At 38.8% G+C, this 16,959-nt stretch overlaps 1 protein-coding gene and 1 pseudogene across 4 annotated transcripts in view; one reads left to right on the forward strand and one right to left on the reverse strand.

The window, feature by feature from the left end:
- The window catches only part of MAGI2 (membrane associated guanylate kinase, WW and PDZ domain containing 2), a 1,345,167-nt gene that overhangs the window by 1,050,330 nt on the left and 277,878 nt on the right, over positions 1-16,959 (forward strand). The window lies entirely within an intron of this gene.
- LOC132015996 (NEDD8-like) lies at positions 1,795-2,345 on the reverse strand (annotated as a pseudogene).

A 16,959-nucleotide genomic window follows, 5' to 3' on the forward strand; every position in this document is an offset into this window, starting at 1 on the left:
ACTGCCCCTGGGGATTACCATTCATTCAGCCTCCTCTTCTTCTGTCTGTATTTCCTGGAAGATTTCACCCATTCTGATCCTACGCTACTTGTTAGCTGTGTCAGGTAAGGCAAGATATTTAGCTTCTCTGGACCTTATGATTCTCATCAGCAAACTAGGGATACTATTTGATGTAAAAATCGAATGAGCTGGCACTTTGAAAGCACAGAAAACAGTACCTGTCACATAGTAAGTCATTCGTTATTAGCCGTCATCATTATTTTTCACTTTATCACACTTAAAGCTTCATGTTCATCTTTGATTATGTTTCCATATTTCCAGTTGCCTTTAAGATATGATCAACAGAATACTCCATCAACATCATCTCAAACGCCGACATGTCATAAACAAAAGTCTGTTTCTTGGGCTGTGTCCCCTTCTCAAAATGGCTTATTTGTTCAAATACCCTCTTTCTATCACTGATATTACCATTCTTTATGGAATCAATATTAACTGGTAATTTAACCTTTGTCTCTCATTGTCTAATTTAACTTTGCCACTGAGCCTCTCAGATTTTATGGTTCTATTTTGAATTCATTAAGTTTTGTTACTTCTCAGTGTTCCACCTTGGTCCAGATCCTTGTCATTTTACACTTGCATTAATCACTCTTCTCTACTCCCAGCATCTTTATTCCAACCAAATAAGATCTTATAAACACCACTTTTAATGTGTCAGGATCTGGTCAGTGTTCTTCTACTCAAGAAGTTAGAATCAAAGGAATAAAACTACACCAGCAATTATTAAAGAATTTAAAATAGCAGAGCTGATGTCACTTTTAAAATACATATTGGAAGAGAGGGGAACCCTTCTACACTGTTGGTGGGAATGCAAGCTGGTACAACCACTCTGGAAAACAGTGTGCAGGTTTCTCAAAAAACTGAAAATAGAGCTACCCTATGACCCAGCGATTGCACTACTGGGTATATATCCTAAAGATACAAACGTGGTGCTCCGAAGGAGCACGTGCACCTGAATGTTTATAGCAGCAATGTCCACAATAGCCAAACTAGGGAAAGAACCTAGCTGTCCATCAACAGATGAATGGATAAAGAAGATGTGGTATATATATACACAATGGAATACTATGCAGCCATCAAAAGAAATGAAATCTTGCCATTTGCGAAGACGTGGATGGAATTAGAGGGTATTATGCGTAGCGAAATAAGTCAATTGGAAAAAGACAACTATCATATGATCTCCCTGATATGAGGAAGTGGAGATGCAATGTGGGGGGGTTGGGGGGTAGGAAAAGAAAAAATGAAAAAAGATGGGATTGGGAGGGAGACAAACCATAAAAGACTCAATCTCAAAAAACAGACTGAGGGTTGCTGGGGGCAGGGGAACAGGAGAGGGTGGTGGAGATATGGACATTGGGGAGGGTATGTGCTATGATGAGTGCTGTGAAATGTGTTAACCTGGCGATTCACAGACCTATGCCCCTGGGGAAAAAATACATATATGTTTATTAAAAATTAATTAATTTAAAAAATGCATATTGAAAACTTAAGGTGATAAATTAAAAACTTATTTTCGCTACTTAAAATCTGGCATATATATTATTAAATTTTTATAGAAGATTAAGAAAATAAGCAGGAAGGATCATAGAACTGCTCCAGCAAACACTAATGGAGCACACAAAAAGGCAAACGTTACTACTTCTGTGACTACTACATTTATAATAATGGTAATACTTTCAGACATTTATTTCCTACGTTACACTTTGCAAAGCATTTTTTTTTCCAGGAGGTCAGGAAATATTTTATTCACAACTAGGGACATGGCCATAAGAGAGGGAAGCACACAGGACTGCAAACTAAAACCCAATAGCCAGCAAGGGCCCTTTGGGCCAGAAACCCTGCATCCTGAGGTCCTCACGGTCTCCCACCAAACAAGACTGGGCATCCAGGAGAAGGGGCAGTGGATCTGGTGTCCCACAGAGTGAAAGGATATATGATGCCTCATTCCGAGAGACAGGGTGAGGAGGTAAAATGGAGGGAGGGTCCATCACTGCCTAACATCACCTCCTCCTCTCAGAGCCAACACCAGATGGAGGACTAAACCACCTAGGATCTTATAATCAGCTGCTGTCTTCTCATCATTCTTCTGTTTTTCACAGCCGCTGCGGCTATGGGGGGATTCCCTCTTTCTCCTCCACATGCTCCTTGATTCGCTCCACCTTGTCTGTAGGTTCAGTGTCAATTCCAATCTCCTTTCCGGTCAGCATCTTCACTTTAATTAGCATCTTCTTCCCAGTTTGGAGCTCCACACAGATACTTTGCTGCTTCTACCGCTGCAGTCGCTGCTGCCGCTCCTTTGCAAAGCATTTTGACATAAAGTATTTCATTTACTTTTCACAATTCAATGAGAAGAGTATTGATATTAATCTATTTTACAAAATTAAAAACTGAGCCTCACAAGGTTAAACAGCTTACTAGAGATCATGCAGCCGAGAAGTGATGGAGGCAGAACTCAAACTCACGTCAGGTTCCATTGCACTATTAAAAGACCTCAATAAATATTTTTTAACAACTTACTGCATTTTAATAACTTAATAATAGCACCTAGTGAAAGCTGAGTGAGTGAGTGAATTATTAGATAGACTATAATAATTCTAAAGCTGATTATTTAAATATATTAAGATTGGGGCACATTATATGAAGAAAACTTAGAATAGTTCCCTAAATAGTGGATGTCTAGCTGCATTGAATATTGACTTTCAAAGGGCACCCTTTGAAAATTACCACCCACAAAATGCCCTGTCTCAGATTTTCATGGACCTCAGTGTACTGTAGTCATGGAACATCCAAGGGGAAAGTTGTGTATAGGAAGAAAACAGTGAACATAGAAAATAGGGCGTAGAGAAACAGACTACTATGTATCCATCTCTATCCAGAAAGACAGTGTGTCCAAAACATGGGTAGAGTTGGCCTCACAGTGGCCTGAATACCTTGTCCCATCCTTTGCTCTCCCACCCCTATGTCCTAAACAAGCTTTTGTTTTCCCAGATACCTTGATATGCAAAAAAGAGAGTGCTCCTCACTGAAAGTGGGTTATAATTGAATGAGCTGGCAGTCTGGTTTTATACTGATTTCTCTTGTTAGTGTTTGAGTATCACTAAAAGTCGGACTATTTCAGGGTGTCCTCAGAATGTCCAGAAGGGCTGAGAACCAGCTATCTAGACCATAGTGACTTAACTTAGGTATTGCCTTCCCAAGGAAGTCTTAGCAGCAAAAATCAAGTTCCCTTATAAAACATCCCCACTAGAATACCATTGTCAACGAATTTCACCACTGGCGTAGTGAAAAAAAATGCTGAATATTAGAAATTTATTACATGAAACTACCAGAAATTTAAAGTGAGGCTTAGTTCTGTTTGATCCAGTCGCCTGATTCCCATTAAGTTGATTCAAATTCAAGTCTTTAATTCTCCTATCTAACATATCTCTTGGGGCGCTTGGGTGCCTCAGTCAGTTAAGCATCTGCTTTGGGCTCAGATCATGATCTCGGGAATCCAGGGATTGAGCCCCAAGGTACACTCTCTGGTTTCTGCTTCTCCCTCTCCCTCTGCCCCTCCCCCTGCTTCTGCACACACTCTCTCTCTCCTCTTCTCTCGAATAGATACATAAATAAAATCTTTAAAATATCTCTTATTCAGAAATCTGATGCCTTTTTAAAAAAATATTTTTTATATATTTGACAGACAGAGATCACAAGTAGGCAGAGAAGCAGGTAGAGGGGGTTGGGGTGGGGAGCAGTCTCCCTGCAGAGCAGAGAGCCCCATGCAGGGCTCGATTTCAGGGCCCTGAGATCATGACCTGAGCTGAAGGCAGAGGCTTTAACCCCACTGAGCCACCCAGGCACCCCATGATGCCGTTTTAACTGTCTCTTTTTACCTTATTTAGCTGTTTCAAATGCCTTATTAGCTTTGGCCAACCTGGATCCCTCTCTTCAAAGACTTGTCATCTTGGCTCATTCTAGTCACTCCTAAAAGAAGTTTTAAAACTTTCTGTTATGGAATATTCTAATCATATACAGAAGTAGAGAAAATAGTATAATAAATCTCTATGTACTCATCAATCAGGTTATTAACTCTTAGCCAATCTGGAAGGATATTAGCTCTTTCCCAGTGTTTAAATTCATCAAAGTCTATCTCAAGTTCTGTGTTCTACAATGACCTTCCCCTCTTATTATTGCATCCCAAATTTGATCTATTGCCTTTCTGACTTTTTATTGGACAGTATTAGTGTTTCTATTTTGCTGTCTGATGAAGTTGGTTTTTTCTTTTTCCTTTCCTGCTCCTAGTCTCTAGTATAAGCTCTCCAAATCCACAGGGAAGTCCCATATGCATTTTTTATGCAGAGCCACAACGAATATAGCATGAACTTCACTATAGATAACTTCAAAAGTAAACCTAATGAGCTACCTAATTACTACTTGGCAAAAAGGGAATATAGTGTCTAGAAAAGAGTAAGTAATATCATCACTTTAGTGCTACAAAGTATTTGCCCCCAGTGAAATTCATTAGCCAAAGGATGAGCAATCATTTCCTTTTTTTCTAATAACTGTCTTCATAATTAACAGCTTGTATAACTGTAATATGGGGGAAATACATAAAATCTTTTTACAAGCACAAATAAAATTAGCCTTTATTTTATAAATGTTGTCTTTTGAATATAAAATAGTCTAAAATTATAGAGTTGACAGACAAACCTATGACATTTAAGTGTTAATGTCTTCTTTCTTTTTCTTTATGTGGGATTAATATTCATGTAGTTCAACTGACATTACCTAATGATTACAGAAATTATGAAGATGAAACAAAAGTTAATTTTCCTGGATGTACTTTATACCCTGGGAAGAATGCTAATGGTAGTTTAAAGCATTTGGACCTGAACTGGACATATGTATCTTTCTACTCATTTGGCTATTTTAAATAGGATTTAAAACACTCGGGTGAAATTATTTAGAAATTTCTCAGTTGCAAATTACTTGGCACTGACTATTAATCTACTAGTCTTACGTAAACATTATTCCCAAAACCATGCCAATGACTCCCAGGACCCTAAAGTGAATTGTTGATTCAAGATCAAGCTGGCCTTCATGCCCAATATGGAATGGCCAGCATGAACGTGTGAAAATGTGACATATGGATAGCCCACTCTTTCCACTTTCCCAGAATTTCCAATATTTAGAGTCTCATTGAAGATTTCAGCAAAAGAAGAATACAGTCATTTGGTGCTGAAATTAGTGCATAAAACCGTAATTTTATATCCTGGGGAGCTTCTGTATCATAGCATTTAACTAATAAGCTTCATTAATATTTGGCAGTATATCTTTTATTTAAATGACTTGATGACAGTTTCAAAGGCAAGTACACTCTGGAAGGCATTTTATTTTATGCCCATAGTTGGAATGTGGACAAGAAACCAGTGTCGCCTAGTGAAGCAGTAGCCAAGTGAAAATGGGTTTAAATTGAAGAAACGATAAGCTTATCAAAGGGCTGTTATCTTAAAGGCAGCCGTCTAGGAAAAATACATAATGCAGCCCTCATTCTGCCCTGTGACGTACTTTACTTCTGTTCATCTTTCACATAACCGATGATTAGAGGGAGAGGAGGATATAAAAGAGTATCTGACTTGGGCTTGCTTGCCCTTAGAAAGACCTGCTAATTAGCCTTTCAATTAAGTAAAGAGAAGGCTTTCAAGTCTTTGGTAACAATGAAGTGAAACTACATTAGCACATCCACTTCAGCTCCGTTCAGCAACACACGGAGTCTTCTCTTTGTTACCACACCAGTCCATTTGCAAGTGGGTATTTTCACACTCTCTGATTCAATTTGTCCAAAATGTGATTTTTTTTTCCTGGCCAGAACCGATGGTCTCTGAAAAGCCAGGTCATTTAAGGTGATGAATGGTTACAAAAGTTATATCACATTGTTTCTGGTACAGATAAGTTCTTCCTTTACATTACATTTATTTGTAAATAATCAGAAATGTATTTCACATTTAAAACAGTATTTTAGCCTAATTCTCACAATTTTCTTAGTTTTGAAATGACTGTATTCCCAATCTAGAATGCTTAGAAAGTGGGGGTGGGTGGGTGGGGGAATCATGGGCCAAATAGCAAGGAAAGGAAACCCGTATGTATACAGTACCATGGAGAATGCAAAGGGGAGACCTTCAAAAAGAGTCCCTTTCCCCTAATTCCCCCTTGCAAAGGAAGTTAGAGCTTATGGTACTCTGTTATTTGGAAAAGGGATTTCAAATTCTGAGATGCTGACTAACTTCTAAGGATCTTGAGTTACTTTGTATATTCTCGTAGAACTCTGTAGCAATTTTAATTGGAGAAGGTAAGTCATCAGACCACTGGCTTCCTTCAACAGATACTCATTGATATCATTGACCCCTATGATCAGGCACCAGCTCCACATGGTGCCCTACCCTGGAGAGTCAAAGAGCCACCCATGCTCACTACCCCATGGAGTCCTCTGTTCAGTAGGAGTGATGGTACAAAGAGTCACCAGAGGAAGCAGAAATGCCATTTAGCTGGTGGCCAACCAGGTGACAGTTCATTAAAGCAGTAACAGTGGAGTTGTGTCTTGCACAATAAGCTTTTGAAAGGCAGAGACACATGCTAAATGAAGGAAATGAAATAAATAAGTTATTGCATGACAATTCATTTAATAAATATTTATTGAGTCCCTATTGTAAGCAGCCAGTCCCTACTTGGATTCTTGAGATAAAACATCTAAAAATAAAAACATGGGCTCCTGCACTAATATAGCTAGCCATCTGATGGATAGAAATAGGAAATAAAAATACAAACTGATCTATCATGTAATAGCAGAAGGGCTACTCTATTCCAGCCCATTCTCCTTCCTGATGTTCTCTGGGAACTCATCAAGCATGATCTTGCCTCAGGACTTTGCATTTGCCATTCCCTCTGCCTAGAACACTCATTTTCAAAACACTCCCAAAGCTCACTTCTCTCACCCCCTTCAGACCTCGTTCAAATAGGCCCCTATCTGGGAAGACTTCCTTACTAAGTAGCAAGCACCATTCTCCCTTCTCTGCTTTGATTTTCACCATGGAGTGAATTTTCATCTGGCATGCTCTTTAATTTGTTTATTGCCTCTCTCCCCCGTGGTAAGTAAGCACCACGCAAGAAAGGCATTTTGGCTGCCTTGTTTACTGCTCTACCCTCAGTACCAAGGACAGTATCTAGCACACTCAAGAAATATTTGTAGCATGAAAAAATATAATGAAAAACAAAGTAGGGTCAAGGTGGCTAAGTGATTGATGTGTTGCTGTGTTATGGGGAGGCAGGAGAGTAACCTTACTAAGGAGGTGATATTAAAATTCAAACCTGAATAAAAGGAAGGAGGAAGTCACACAACTATGTAAGAAAAGGGCTTTACGGTCAGAGAAAACAGCAGAGGCAAAAGCAGGTGCATCCTTGGCTGGAGTGGAAGAAGCTAAAGAGGAGAGTGATAGAGGGTTCAGAAGGGTAACATGAGCCCTGCTGGTGATCTGAATTTTATTTTGAGTGAAAGGGAAAGCTGCAGACGTAGGTTTGTTGGTTTGTTTGTGACAGAACAGTGACACAATCTGACTGACTTTTGTAAAGCATCACCAGGCTATGGTGTGGAGAACAGATGATAGCAAAGCAGAAACAGATCTACACCGATAGGAAGGCAAGAGTCCAAGACTGATGTGAGAACACTGGAGATATAAGATTGAAGATCGTTTTGGAAGGTAGAGTTAATAGGATTTAGTAATGGACTAGATGGATGCAGTAAAAGGGAGAGGTCAAGGAAGAGTTCAAGGATTTCGGCCAGAGCAACTGGGTAAATGCAATTGCCATCAACTGAGACGGGGAAGGCTATGTGAAAGGAGTAGAGTGGACAAGGGGAGGAATTAAGAGCCTGTCTTGGAGGTGATAAATTTGAAATGCTGTTTAGATATCCAGGTAGACAGTGGGATATTTGGTCTGAATCTCAAGAGAAAGGTCAGAGCTAGAAATAGAAGTTTGGAACTTCTCAGGGTAAGAGATGGTATTTTAATCCATGGGAATAGATCGGATCACCAAGAGAATTAGTGTTAATTAGAGTCATACCCACTAACATTTGCATTGCGTTTTCCCATCACCAAGCACTTCCACATTGACTGGACAATTGTGAGAGTTAAGATTGAAAATCTCATTTGGATTTGAAAGAGAAAAGTGAATGAAAGACTAAGAGTAATATGAGAAGAATGCTGACTGCCCAGCACTTTACAAACAACTGGACTTGGAGGATGAGGTTGACAAAGAGTTTCAATGCTGTCATCTGAGAGACCATAAATATGTGGGGATGGGAAGGGGCATGAAGAGAGGTGATGATAACTACTGTTTTGAGTACGGTGAGTTTCCAATGCTTTGAGGACACCCGGATGATGTAGGAGAAAGAATGAGTTTTTTAGCAAAGCCAAGCCCTACTTCTACTTCAAGACTCAATTCAAATATTACTTCTGCCAGCAAGTGTCCTCCTTCTGGCCTCCTTGGCCTGAGTTAGTCTTCTCCCTATCTCGTCACAGCTTCCATCACACATTTAGAACTACCTGTTGACTTCCTTGTGTCCCATTTAGTTCCTTAAAGAGAGGGAGGGTTTTTTTTCCTTTCACGTCTGTGTCCTCTACCTTGGATCATGTGTGAGATGTAGTAGGTTCTCATGAACATGGATGAATGGATGGAAGGATGGATGGATGGATGGATGGATGGCAGCAATGAGAACCAAACTGAAGCTCTTCATAGTAATTTACACTAAAGTAAACCAGTGTGGTTTTGTGGAGCCCACAAGCAGAATAGAGAGAGAACAGAAAGTAACATTAAAAGTCATCAATAGCTTGATCTCAAATGGGATATGTTCCACAGAAAGTATTTTTCTTATCACCTGGCCAGCAGATTAGAACATTAAAATTTGAGATACTCATTGCATTGGGAGACTTGACAACCAAATTAAATTCCCTAGATGTTTTGGAATGAAATTAAGTATGAAAAACTGCTCTCTGAGGTTCTTTTGTTTTGTATTGTTTTGTTTTGTTTTTCTGTTTTAAGGCTGGGAATAAGGCATTTATTATAAAAATGAAAACTTTCCCTCTGTCTACTGACTGTGGCTGCTGCATGAGTATAAATGAAAGAGAAAGTAAATTTAAAGTGGAAGATAGCTATGCTCACTATTAAATCACCCATACAAAGCTAAATTTAATCCCGAAACAGAGACTTGAACACGGGACCTTCAGATAAAAAGTCTGATGCTCTTCTCAACTGAACTACCCAGGACAGATGTTGTTTAAGGTTCGAACTTGTCATGAGTAATAAATAAGTCTTTGAGATCTAATACAAGTATAATGAATGCAAACAACAACATTGTATGATGATCATCCATCTTGCTAAGAGACCAGATCTTAATTCTTCCAACCACTAAAAAGAAATGATAATTATATGATGTGACAGAGATGTTAATTATCACAAGGGCAACCAAATACAACATATAAATACATCAAATTAGCACACTGTATACCTTGAATTTATACAATCTTATATGTCAAATATGTTACAATAAAAATTAAAATTAAAAATTAAAAATAAAGCAGAAGAAATAGGAAGGGATAGGTGAATTAGCTTATTATTTACTGTAATTAAATAAATATTCATTGAACACCTATTTTGTATCAGGCACTTTGCTTAATGCTATAAATACAATAATTGTTAAAATATCAATGCTCTCCTCCCCAATTTTTTATTTAAATTCTAGCTAGTGTAATATTGGTTAGTGTAATATTGGTTTCAGGAGTAGAATTTAGTGGTTCATCACTTGCATACAACACCCAGTGCTCATCATAACCAGTGCCGTCCCCATACCCATCACCCATTTCGCCCATCCCACTGCTCCCCTCCCCTCCAGCAACCATCACTTTGTTCTCTGTAGTTAAGTCTGTACCCATGTTCATTTGTTTTGTTTCTTAAATTCCATGTAAGAGTGAAATCAGGGACGCCTGGGTGGCTCAGTTGGTTAAGCAGCTGCCTTCGGCTCAGGTCATGATCCCAGCGTCCTGGGATCGAGTCCCACATCGGGCTCCTTGCTCGGCAGGGAGCCTGCTTCTCCCTCTGCCTCTGCCTGCCATTCTGTCTGCCTGTGCTCGCTCTCTTTCCCTCTCTCTCTCTCTCTCTGATAAATAAATAAAATATTAAAAAAAAAAGAGTGAAATCATATGCTATTTGTCTTTTTCTGACTTATTGCAAGTAAAATGTTCCCCTCCCTGTCAAAGCTTGTAGTCTAGGAAATATGACAGCAACAGCCACTTGTAGTCAGGTGGCTCTCACTGTGTGCTGTGCGCAGTGCTCTAAGTGTCTGAAGATCATTTAGTCTTCATGATAACCCTGTGAATAGGTAGGCTACTATCATCCCCGTTTGATAGTTGGGGATACTTAAGTGTAGGGAGTTTGAATAACTTCCCTGAACTCACCCAGCCTGAAAGCAGTGAGGTTAGGACTGGAATGCATTGTAGTCTGGCTCTGGAACTCATGGTCTTATGCAATACACCATATATATAAAGATACCCCTCTCTCTCTCTCTCTCTCTCTCTCTCTGTGTATTCATTCTTTCATTCATTTAAACACACTTAATTTTTGCAACGTAAGAATGTAGCATAAAGTTGATACGGTTGATATTGGAAGTGAATGCCCAGGAAGTTAGTAGAAGACTTCACTGGGCAAAAAGGAAAAATGAAAAGATGCCAACTAATGTGACTAAATCTAAGAGTGAATAGGAAACAAGGAGAGAAAGGAAAACCAAATTCGAGTGTGAAAGATCTTTTCCCCATTAACTTTTCAAATCATGGACCCACTGTGTGTGTCGATGAATTTTTAGCACAGTGTTCCTCTGGGGAATATGTTTATGCTGTGGGTGTCTTAAGAGTATTTGTGTCAGAGACACTTTTTTGGAGATTCACTGCCTGACTGTGCTTTGGAAGTTTTCTCTGAAATTTACTGATTTTTCTTGAAAGCTATTGCCTTCATTGGCTTCTGCTCCAGCTCCTGGTTACTGGCTCCAGATTTTTCTTAGGTTGTGCTTTCAGGGCTGACATCTTAAAGCAACAGAAGCCAGAACTGTTCTGTCTTCCGGGGATTGGTTTTGTTGTTGTTGTTGTTGTTCTTGTTCTTGTTCTTGTTCCTGTTGTTTTTTCTGTCCGCACCCGTGGAAATACAGCATTGTCATTAAATGCTCAGGTGCCTGGAATCACAATGACCATTTTGACCCCTAGACCATTCATTCATTGTAACTATCTGAGCCTCAATTTCTGCGTCTTTAAAATGGACATAACACTGATACCTACCTTTTAGGGGTATTGTGAGAATTAGTTCTGACAAAGTGCTGAATACACAGACACAGTACATTTTAGCTGTCAATATGCTGAACATTTGTGATAAGCATACCTCCCGGTTAGCAGCAGGCAAAACCCCATTAAAAAAATAGGAAGTGAAATTTTGTTATTCTTTTCCAAGTGACTTTAAATAATGTGCTTTTAGTAAAGAAAACCTGTAAATGCATAGCAAAACAGGTAGAAGGTTTCTAATGCAGTCGCTCTCAGGTCTGTAGACTTTCCATGTAAAATATTTCTGCCATGTTCCCTGGGGAATTAATTCCTTTCTTCATGCAGTGTTCACCATGTTTTCAATTTCAAAAGTATAGTAAGTAGCTTTTGCATATCAACTTTTCCACCCATTTTTTGATGCCTTTATTCAGTGAGAGTATTGATTTCTGCCTGTGAATAGGCTGGATATTAATTACCTATTGTTACCCTGGGCTGTGGAAGACATCTCCTAAGCTCACTTTTCACACACATAAAAATTCAGAGAGATACAACATGAAATTTCAAATTTCTGTATGGTGATGTTTTCAGCCTTTATTCAACAGAAGCCCCTAAACTTGTTGAGCCATGATTATCTTTGGCAGTCTGGTAAAGCCTATGGATTTTTCTGGGACTAATGTTTTTAAATGCATAAAGTTAAATCATAGAAAACCAAAGATGTTGATATATTATTAACTATTTTTCAGACACAAATTTGTGATGTAGTAACATTTTTATTCCTTATTAATTTTAAAATACTAAGATCTAGCAGCACATTTAAGTACTATTATAATTTCAGTAGTGATGAACATAAAAGTTATTTCAAGACATCTGCAGAAACTATAATATAATATGAAACTATGTGTGATTCCTAAGGGTACAATGCTTGTAGTCTAGCATTGTAGTCTTGTTATTTGTTGTAAGCATTTCTTATATAATGAATATATATATTATATATAATATATACATATATTTCTTTTATAAGTAACTGAAAATAAAGATCTAATTGTTTCTTATCCAACTTCACAGACCCCCCGAATTTTGTCCAGAACCCTAGATAAAGATCTCTTGATATTAAAGAAAGACTTCAGACACTTTGTGTTGAATATACTGAAATGCAAAGTTGCCACACTATTTAAATTAATTTTTGTTGTTTTTATTTACATCTGAATTATATTACATTTGTCTTTGCCATCCAAAATACTATTCCTGTATTATAGAAATGCAGGAAAGCAGAAACAATGAGAAGAACCACCTACCTAACATAACCCCTGTTAAAGTCTTTCACACTTCTTTCCACTTACTCTGAAATATGGCCCTAATCATGTTGTGTGTGTAATTTTGTGTCTACTAAAACCAACATGGTATCATGAGTATTTTCACATTGTCCTATAATTTTTATAATCATTAGTTTTCATGGCTGTGTGGTATCTCTTTTCCCACTTCCATACCCTTCTTACTGGCTAGCAACGTTGTGGTTTTTAAAAGCAGCATATTTCATGTAATGGCTGCTGCTTAAACTTTCCATGTATTTATATTTAAATCTGACGAATTCTTTAAGTAAGCTACCAACAGAAAGTTATAAAGATGTATTACAGCTTTAGAACTTATCATATATTATCCCACTTTAATCATCACAAATGAGCCTTCTTTTTCTTTCTCATAAGCTTTTTATTTTTAAAAGTATTTTTTTATTTATTTGACAGACAGAGATCACAAGTAGGCAGAGAGGCAGGCATAGAGAGAGGAAGGGAAGCAGGCGCCCCACCAAGCAGGGAGCCCAATGCGGGACTCGATCCGAGGACCCTGGGATCATGACCCGAGCTGAAGGTGGAGGCTTTAACCCACTGAGCCACCCAGGTGCCCCAAGCTTTTTATTTTAGAACAGTTTCAGATTTACAGAAAAATTGCTCATTTACCCCATACCTAATTGCCCTTATTATTAACACCTTAAGGTGGTACATTTGTTACCCTTAATGAGCCAATAGTGACACGGTATTATTAGTGCAAGCCCATACTTTATTGAGATTTCCTTAGCTTTTTGTCCCTAATGTTCTTTTTCTGTCTCAGGACGAGCCAGGACACCACATTTAGTCATCAAGCCATGCCTCCTTAGGCTCCTCTCAGCTGTGACAGTTTTTTAGATTCTCCTTGCTTTTGAGGACCTTAACAGTTTTGATGAGTACTGGACAGATCTACTGCAGAATGTCCCTCAATGGGGATTTGTCTGAATTCGTCCCCACAATTACACCAAGGTTACAGTTATTTTGTTTTGTTTTGTTTTGTTTTTTTTTTTTTGAGGGAGACCACAGAAGTAGAGGACCATTCTCATCACATCATATCAAAAGTATATCCAAAAGATATCAACATGATATTACTTGTTGATGTTAATCTTTATCACCTGGCTACTGTCATGTTTGTCAGATTTCTCCACTAGAAGGTCACTCCTTCCCCGTTTCCATACTGTACTCTTCGGAAGGAAGCTGTTTTGTGTATCCCATGGTTAATGGAGTGGAGAGTGAGGCTCCACCACCTCACATAATTACATAAACTATTTGTAATTCTCCTGCATGGGGTATTTGTCACAAGCCTCCTTTAATGTATGAGAAAACTAAGGCTTAAAGAGATTAAGGAACTAGCCCAGCTTGCTTAGCCTCCTATACTTTCCCCTGTTCTCCATAGCACCTGTAGAACACTGTTCTGTCTGTGCTTTGCCGGGTGAGCCCTTCCCAAGTGTACAGGGCTGTTTGTGGCTTCTTGGCAGCATTCCTAGACTGGACCCTTTCAAAAGATAGGGATTCATTCCACAGATACCATGTGTTCATTCAAACTATGATGTTCCCTCTAATGTCTAAGCAAGCATTTCCAAAACTACTAGAAGTTACTCAGTTCTCGAGGATGAGAGAAACAAAAGGACTGAACCAGTTCCTGTCCTAATAAATGATATTCTGCTTATCTCAGTTTATTGACCAAAACAAATTTACATGTACCGAACACTACTCTAGACATAAGACAAACCACTGTGAATGGGATATTTTAGTGGTAGAGAGAGACATCATAGTATGCCAGAGATGCTGTGATGAAAAATAAAACAGAATCGGGGAATAAAGTGCTGATGGAAGGCCTCTCTGAGGGCGGGGCATTTGAACAGAGACCTAAGGATATGAGGCAAGGCATACCAGGTAGAAAGAATAGGAAGTTGAAAGTGCCTCAAGATGCGTCATGCTTGATCTGATAGGGGAAGAGCAAGGAGGCCATTGTAGCCTATGCTGGTCACGGAGGATGTTGTAGACCACAGTAAAGCTTCTGGATTTTGTTGTAAACATGATGGGTAATCATTTAACATAAAAATAAAGTGATAAGATTTGCATTTTAAAAACATCATTCTGGGGCGCCTGGGTGGCTCAGTTTGTTGGGCAACTGCCTTCAACTCAGGTCATGATCCCAGAATTCCTGGATCGAGTCCCGCATCGGGCTCCCAGCTCTGCAGGGAGTCTGCTTCTCCCCCTGACCTCTCCCCTCTCATGTTCTCTCTCTCAGTCTCTCTCAAATAAATAAATAAAATCTAAAAAACAAAACAAAACAAAAAAAACAACCATCATTCTGGTTCCTGTGTTGAGAATAGACTATCAAGGGAAAAGGAAAACAGAGGCCAGTTGGGATGCTATTGGAGTAGTCCAGGCAAGAGATCATGCTGGCTGGGACTAGGGGAGTGGCAGTAGTGCTGGTGAGAAGTGGATAGGTTAAGTATATATTTTGGAGGTATCCATGATGACACTGGCTGATGTTTTTTTGGACAGTGGAGTAAGAAAAGGGGAGAAACCAGAGATGACTCAAAAGTCTTTGTCCTGAATAGTAGTACCAGTTACTGACCAGAGGAAGACTCAGGGAGAAGCACATTAAATTCGAGATCACTTATGGAACCTGCTGATACTGACTAAATAGTTGAGTTTGAAATTTATAAGAGAGATTGCACCTGGAGATATAGATCTGGGGGAGAGTCATGGACATATAGATAATGTTGAAATCCATGAGAGCAGATGACATAATCCATGGAGTAGGTATAACAGAGAAGAGAAAAGGTCCCAGAAAAGGGATACAGAAAAAAAGACTCAAAGAGCAATCACTGAGATAAAAGCCAGGAAAATGTGGTGTCTTGGAAACCAAGTAAAGAACTAGCTTGAGGGAGATAGTGACCAACCATGTGAGATGAAGCTAGGAAAGGTGAATAAGACCTTGCCCTCTCAGTGATCATGTGAAATTTTCTTAATTTGGGTGGAGACCATCTTGTCTTCAATGGATGAATATTCTGATATGAAATTTTCAGGGTCCCCTCTCTATATTGTCTTAAGAGACAAATTGAGACATATTTAGAGGTGTATTCACATGGTCTAGTCAATCTTATGGTTACAAAGTAGACAAGAATGTACAGATCAAAGGTGGAAGCAGCTAGAAAAGGAAAAATGTCAGATTTGTCAACATGATCTCTCTGATGCTCTTACTTTCTCTAAACCAACAGCACAGATACCATCCTTGAACTAGTTATTGCATTATCAAATAGTGTGGTCAGCTAGGCTTACATAAATATTAGAGTACTGTGCAGAAACTCAAAGCCATAGAGTGGAAAAAGGTACAGGTAGAAATTCGGTAAAGTAACATGAGGTTTATTATTTTGTCATTGACAAAAGATATTCAAAAGAAATAAAATGGGTGCCTGCCTATCTTTGAAAAATTACAACGTGTTCTATTCTGATGAATTAGAGTAGTTGAAAGTGGGCATCTCTCACGCAGAAGTCCAGGACCTTTTTCGCTATCAAGCAGTGTTTGACACAAAATACCTATCCAATTGGTCTTACCAGTTTAAAGTACTAGAAAACTTCATTAAATATAATTAAAACCTTTCAGTTTGACCAGCAGCGTATATAAACAGTGTAAGTTCTTTAACGCGGGGAACCATGCCTTATACCCCTCAGAGTATTTAGCTTAGTGCTGAGCATATAGTAGAGGCTCGTTAAATACATATTGGTTGGTTGGTTGGTTGGTTGGTTGGTTGGCTGATTGATGGTGTTGGGGCAAGATTTCAGTGCACCAGTAAGAAGTTAAAAAGAGAAACACTGTGTCTGCTAAGTGTTTCCAAACTTAACCTAAGACCTTCTTCCTGAGGCAGAAAACATTTCCAAATGTGGATTTTATTCATCCAACAAACATAGGTCCTGCACAGTGTTGGACTCTGACACAAAATGAATAGGAAACACAGAACAGGATTAAGACCTTTAGACTTCCAGAGATAGTGGCCTTTGTATGGAAATAAGCAGAAATTATAAGTATCAAAACCAGGATGGGAACACCTTAAAAAAATTCTTATTTTTTTCCTTGGTGACTATTTTTGAGGTCCCCCTTATCTGGAATACTAGCAGTCAGATTCTTTCTGAAATTTTATGTCCAAAGTGCCATGCTTAGTCTAGTGGTTAGTTCAGCAATAATGGCACAGAAACCTCCCCCTGAAAATTCACAGTTTAGTAAAAGAAAC

The sequence above is a fragment of the Mustela nigripes genome, chromosome 4, assembly GCF_022355385.1.
Source record: "Mustela nigripes isolate SB6536 chromosome 4, MUSNIG.SB6536, whole genome shotgun sequence".
NCBI lineage: Eukaryota > Metazoa > Chordata > Mammalia > Carnivora > Mustelidae > Mustela > Mustela nigripes.